Here is a 6227-nt window from a genome sequence, read left to right as displayed (position 1 = left end):
GAGAGGGACTGAGAGTGAGTGGGAGAGGGACTGAGAGTGAGTGGGAGAGGGACTGAGAGTGAGTGGGAGAGGGACTGAGAGTGAGTGGGAGAGGGACTGAGAGTGAGTGGGAGAGGGACTGAGAGTGAGTGGGAGAGGGACTGAGAGTGAGTGGGAGAGGGACTGAGAGTGAGTGGGAGAGGGACTGAGAGTGAGTGGGAGAGGGACTGAGAGTGAGTGGGAGAGGGACTGAGAGTGAGTGGGAGAGGGACTGAGAGTGAGTGGGAGAGGGACTGAGAGTGAGTGGGAGAGGGACTGAGAGTGAGTGGGAGAGGGACTGAGAGTGAGTGGGAGAGGGACTGAGAGTGAGTGGGAGAGGGACTGAGAGTGAGTGGGAGAGGGACTGAGAGTGAGTGGGAGAGGGACTGAGAGTGAGTGGGAGAGGGACTGAGAGTGAGTGGGCGAGGGACTGAGAGTGAGTGGGCGAGGGACTGAGAGTGAGTGGGCGAGGGACTGAGAGTGAGTGGGCGAGGGACTGAGAGTGAGTGGGCGAGGGACTGAGAGTGAGTGGGCGAGGGACTGAGAGTGAGTGGGCGAGGGACTGAGAGTGAGTGGGCGAGGGACTGAGAGTGAGTGGGCGAGGGACTGAGAGTGAGTGGGCGAGGGACTGAGAGTGAGTGGGCGAGGGACTGAGAGTGAGTGGGCGAGGGACTGAGAGTGAGTGGGCGAGGGACTGAGAGTGAGTGGGCGAGGGACTGAGAGTGAGTGGGCGAGGGACTGAGAGTGAGTGGGCGAGGGACTGAGAGTGAGTGGGCGAGGGACTGAGAGTGAGTGGGCGAGGGACTGAGAGTGAGTGGGCGAGGGACTGAGAGTGAGTGGGAGAGGGACTGAGAGTGAGTGGGAGAGGGACTGAGAGTGAGTGGGAGAGGGACTGAGAGTGAGTGGGAGAGGGACTGAGAGTGAGTGGGAGAGGGACTGAGAGTGAGTGGGAGAGGGACTGAGAGTGAGTGGGAGAGGGACTGAGAGTGAGTGGGAGAGGGACTGAGAGTGAGTGGGAGAGGGACTGAGAGTGAGTGGGAGAGGGACTGAGAGTGAGTGGGAGAGGGACTGAGAGTGAGTGGGAGAGGGACTGAGAGTGAGTGGGAGAGGGACTGAGAGTGAGTGGGAGAGGGACTGAGAGTGAGTGGGAGAGGGACTGAGAGTGAGTGGGAGAGGGACTGAGAGTGAGTGGGAGAGGGACTGAGAGTGAGTGGGAGAGGGACTGAGAGTGAGTGGGGAGAGGGACTGAGAGTGAGTGGGAGAGGGACTGAGAGTGAGTGGGAGAGGGACTGAGAGTGAGTGGGAGAGGGACTGAGAGTGAGTGGGAGAGGGACTGAGAGTGAGTGGGAGAGGGACTGAGAGTGAGTGGGAGAGGGACTGAGAGTGAGTGGGAGAGGGACTGAGAGTGAGTGGGAGAGGGACTGAGAGTGAGTGGGAGAGGGACTGAGAGTGAGTGGGAGAGGGACTGAGAGTGAGTGGGAGAGGGACTGAGAGTGAGTGGGAGAGGGGGACTGAGAGTGAGTGGGAGAGGGACTGAGAGTGAGTGGGAGAGGGCTGAGAGTGTGGAGAGGGACTGAGAGTGAGTGGGAGAGGGACTGAGAGTGAGTGGGAGAGGGACTGAGAGTGAGTGGGAGAGGGACTGAGAGTGAGTGGGAGAGGGACTGAGAGTGAGTGGGAGAGGGACTGAGAGTGAGTGGGAGAGGGACTGAGAGTGAGTGGAGAGGGACTGAGAGTGAGTGGGAGAGGGACTGAGAGTGAGTGGGAGAGGGACTGAGAGTGAGTGGGAGAGGGACTGAGAGTGAGTGGGAGAGGGACTGAGAGTGAGTGGGAGAGGGACTGAGAGTGAGTGGGAGAGGGACTGAGAGTGAGTGGGCGAGGGACTGAGAGTGAGTGGGAGAGGGACTGAGAGTGAGTGGGAGAGGGACTGAGAGTGAGTGGGAGAGGGACTGAGAGTGAGTGGGAGAGGGACTGAGAGTGAGTGGGAGAGGGACTGAGAGTGAGTGGGCGAGGGACTGAGAGTGAGTGGGCGAGGGACTGAGAGTGAGAGGGCGAGGGACTGAGAGTGAGAGGGCGAGGGAGAGAGTGAGAGGGCGAGGGAGATGAGAGTGAGAGGGCGAGGGACTGAGAGTGAGAGGGCGAGGGACTGAGAGTGAGAGGGCGAGGGACTGAGAGTGAGAGGGCGAGGGACTGAGAGTGAGAGGGGCGAGGGACTGAGAGTGAGTGGGCGAGGGACTGAGAGTGAGAGGGCGAGGGGACTGAGAGTGAGAGGGCGAGGGACTGAGAGTGAGAGGGCGAGGGACTGAGAGTGAGAGGGCGAGGGACTGAGAGTGAGAGGGCGAGGGACTGAGAGTGAGAGGGCGAGGGACTGAGAGTGAGAGGGCGAGGGACTGAGAGTGAGAGGGCGAGGGACTGAGAGTGAGAGGGCGAGGGACTGAGAGTGAGAGGGCGAGGGACTGAGAGTGAGAGGGCGAGGGACTGAGAGTGAGAGGGCGAGGGACTGAGAGTGAGAGGGCGAGGGACTGAGAGTGAGAGGGCGAGGGACTGAGAGTGAGAGGGCGAGGGACTGAGAGTGAGAGGGCGAGGGACTGAGAGTGAGAGGGCGAGGGACTGAGAGTGAGAGGGCGAGGGATGAGAGTGAGAGGGCGAGGGACTGAGAGTGAGAGGGCGAGGGACTGAGAGTGAGAGGGCGAGGGACTGAGAGTGAGAGGGCGAGGGACTGAGAGTGAGAGGGCGAGGGACTGAGAGTGAGAGGGCGAGGGACTGAGAGTGAGAGGGCGAGGGACTGAGAGTGAGAGGGCGAGGGACTGAGAGTGAGAGGGCGAGGGACTGAGAGTGAGAGGGCGAGGGACTGAGAGTGAGAGGGCGAGGGACTGAGAGTGAGAGGGCGAGGGACTGAGAGTGAGAGGGCGAGGGACTGAGAGTGAGAGGGCGAGGGACTGAGAGTGAGAGGGCGAGGGACTGAGAGTGAGAGGGCGAGGGACTGAGAGTGAGAGGGCGAGGGACTGAGAGTGAGAGGGCGAGGGACTGAGAGTGAGAGGGCGAGGGACTGAGAGTGAGAGGGCGAGGGACTGAGAGTGAGAGGGCGAGGGACTGAGAGTGAGAGGGCGAGGGACTGAGAGTGAGAGGGCGAGGGACTGAGAGTGAGAGGGCGAGGGACTGAGAGTGAGAGGGCGAGGGACTGAGAGTGAGAGGGCGAGGGACTGAGAGTGAGAGGGCGAGGGACTGAGAGTGAGAGGGCGAGGGACTGAGAGTGAGAGGGCGAGGGACTGAGAGTGAGAGGGCGAGGGACTGAGAGTGAGAGGGCGAGGGACTGAGAGTGAGAGGGCGAGGGACTGAGAGTGAGAGGGCGAGGGACTGAGTGAGAGGGCGAGGGACTGAGTGAGAGGCGAGGGACTGAGAGTGAGAGGGCGAGGGACTGAGAGTGAGAGGCGAGGGACTGAGAGTGAGAGAGCGAGGGACTGAGAGTGAGAGAGCGAGGGACTGAGAGGAGAGCGAGGGACTGAGAGCGAGGGACTGAGAGCGAGGGACTGAGAGCGAGGGACTGAGAGCGAGGGACTGAGAGCGAGGGACTGAGAGCGAGGGACTGAGAGTGAGACCCGGTGAGAGAGGTGGAAGGGGACGCAAACGGGGGAAACACGGAGAGCGGGGGAGACATGCGCAGACGGAGGGAGGGAGAGAGACAGGGAGACAGAGACAGGGATGTGACAGGTTTGGTAGCAGATGATGATCTCAGTTGGGCCTGGGGTTTGGGTCGATGTTTGTGGTGGACATTTGGTGTTGGCAGTGTGAGTGGAGAGTATTCGTTGGGCTCAGATCCGGGGTTGGGGATACGTTCAGAATGGTGTCTGGGGCGATCACGGCATTTGGTGTGGTTCTGGGTGGGCCTGGGATTGGCGGGGCAGGGTGGGGTGGGGTGTCTGGGGACTGTCTGTGTTGGGTCTGGATTGTGTGAGGTTTGGGGTGGGCCTGATGGTGGCTCCGAGGCCCCACTCTATCCTCCCAGGGTTAGGAAAGAGCAGAGGAGCGGATCACAGTTTCTACTCCTCAAGCTCTGTAGAATAATCCAGTAGCACATCTCAAAGATGAGGTACAGCTTTTGATACCCGAATATTAACACACAAATGTCTGCCTCCCCTCTTATCTTTATTCTTTCCTAATTTCTTTTGGTCATACTTTTAATTTTTTAAAGCTTCATTTTTTTCCACCTTGTATGTTCTTCTTTGAGCTCCCTGAAATTCTTTCTCCAACTTTCCCTTTCCCTGATTAAGCTGCCAGTGGCTTCCAATAAAATAAATTTGCTTCTTTATTTTCTATCCACTCATTCTTGAGACAGTTGAAATCAGATGTGATGACATTTGTGATTTGCAACAAGATCATTTTCTGACATTTCTCAAGACCTCACCACATAGGATATGTGCAATGCCATAAGAGTTTCAAATTGTGCATTGTGGCCTGGTGTTGTGACACATTAGAGAACTGATACCAGGATCTAAAAAAGCGATGTGAAGTAGTGGAGCTTGAAACCCTTGTGGTTTGGTTCCATTGTCGTCCGTTCCACACACGCTATGGTGCACTGTCTTCGACTGAGCCCTTCGACTTACGTGCACATCCTATGTCCTGTCCACAGCCTTAAATTCTATTACTCCAAAGCCCAGAACTCTGTCGCACGATGTGGCCCTCCAACTATCTACAGAATGCACTGCAGCAACTCGCCAAGGTTATTTCAACAGCATCACCTTCCCCTGTGACCCTCATCATTGAGAAGGACAGAGTGTTGCATCATCTCCAGGTCGCAATCCACCCTGACTCATCATTGTTGGGTCAAAATCTCAGAATTTCCTCCCTGTGGGATGTACCTTCACCATACGCACTGGAACAATCCAGCTTCTGTAGTGTCACTTGTGGCTCAGTGGGTTGCACACTTGCCTCTGAGTCACAAGATTCTGGGTTCAATTCCCACTCTAGGGCTTGAGCACAAAAATTAGTGTCTTATCATAATTTCCTTTCTCTAGTACTCTATACCCCTGCTAACTGCTCTCAACCTGTCCTGCCATCTTCAATGATTTCTGCACATATGCCCCCAGTTCCTTCTGTTCCTGCACCTTCTTTAAAGTTGTACCCTTTATTTCATATTGTCTCACCATGTTCTTCCCTTCAAAATGAATCACTTCACAATTCTCTGTATTAAATTTTGTCTGCTCAATCCACCAACTTGTCTGTTTTCTTGAAGTCTATCACTAACCTCCTCAGTTCACAGTATTTCCAAGTTTTGTGTCATCTGCAAAGTTTGAAATTTTGATGTACACACCCAAGTCTAGGTCATCAGCATACATCAAGAGAAGCAGGGTGCAGGGTCCCTAATACTGACCCTTGGGGAATCTCACCTCCATCCAGTCTGAAGAACAACCACTTACCTCTATTGTTTCCTGTCACTCAGCCAACTTTGTATCCATGCTGCCACTTACCCTTTTATTCCACTGGTGTTGACTCTGTTGACAAGCCTATTGTGTGGCACTTTATCAAATGCCTTTTGAAAATCCAGACACACCACATCAACAGCATTATCCACATAAACCTTCTCTGGTACCTCATCTAAAAGCTCCAGCAAGGTAGCTAAACATGATTTGCCCTTAACAAATCCATGCTGGCTTTCCTTAATTAATCCATATTTGTGTAAGTGATTGTTAATTTTGTCCCAGATTATCATTTCTAAAAACTCTCCTACCATTGAGGTTAAACTGACTGTTCAGTCTTTGCTGAGTTTACCTTTACACCCTTTTTTGAACACGGGTGTAACATTTGCGATTCTTCAGTCCTCTGGCACCACCCCTGTATCTAAGGAGGTTTGGAAGATTATGGCCAGTGCCTCCGCAATTTCCACTCCCACTTCCCTCAGTAGCCTCAGATACATCTCATCTGATCATGGTGACTTATCAAATTTAAATATAGACAGCCTATCTAATGCCTCCTTATCAATTTTGAGCCCATCCACTGTCTCAAGTACTGCCTCTTTCAATATAACTTGGGTAGCATCTTCCTTGGTAAAGACAGATGGCAGTTAGTACCTTGGCCATGCCCTCTGCCTCCATGCAGAAATCCCCTTTTAGTCCCATTGTCATCCCTACTCATCCATTTATCACCATTTTACTATATATAAACCTGTAGAAGATTTAAAAATTTTCCTTTTTGTTAGCTGCCACTCTCTTCTC

The sequence above is a fragment of the Cetorhinus maximus genome, unplaced genomic scaffold (genome assembly GCF_964194155.1).
Source record: "Cetorhinus maximus unplaced genomic scaffold, sCetMax3.hap1.1 HAP1_SCAFFOLD_1982, whole genome shotgun sequence".
NCBI classification, from domain to species: domain Eukaryota; kingdom Metazoa; phylum Chordata; class Chondrichthyes; order Lamniformes; family Cetorhinidae; genus Cetorhinus; species Cetorhinus maximus.
Note: the sequence above shows the minus strand (reverse complement) of the source record.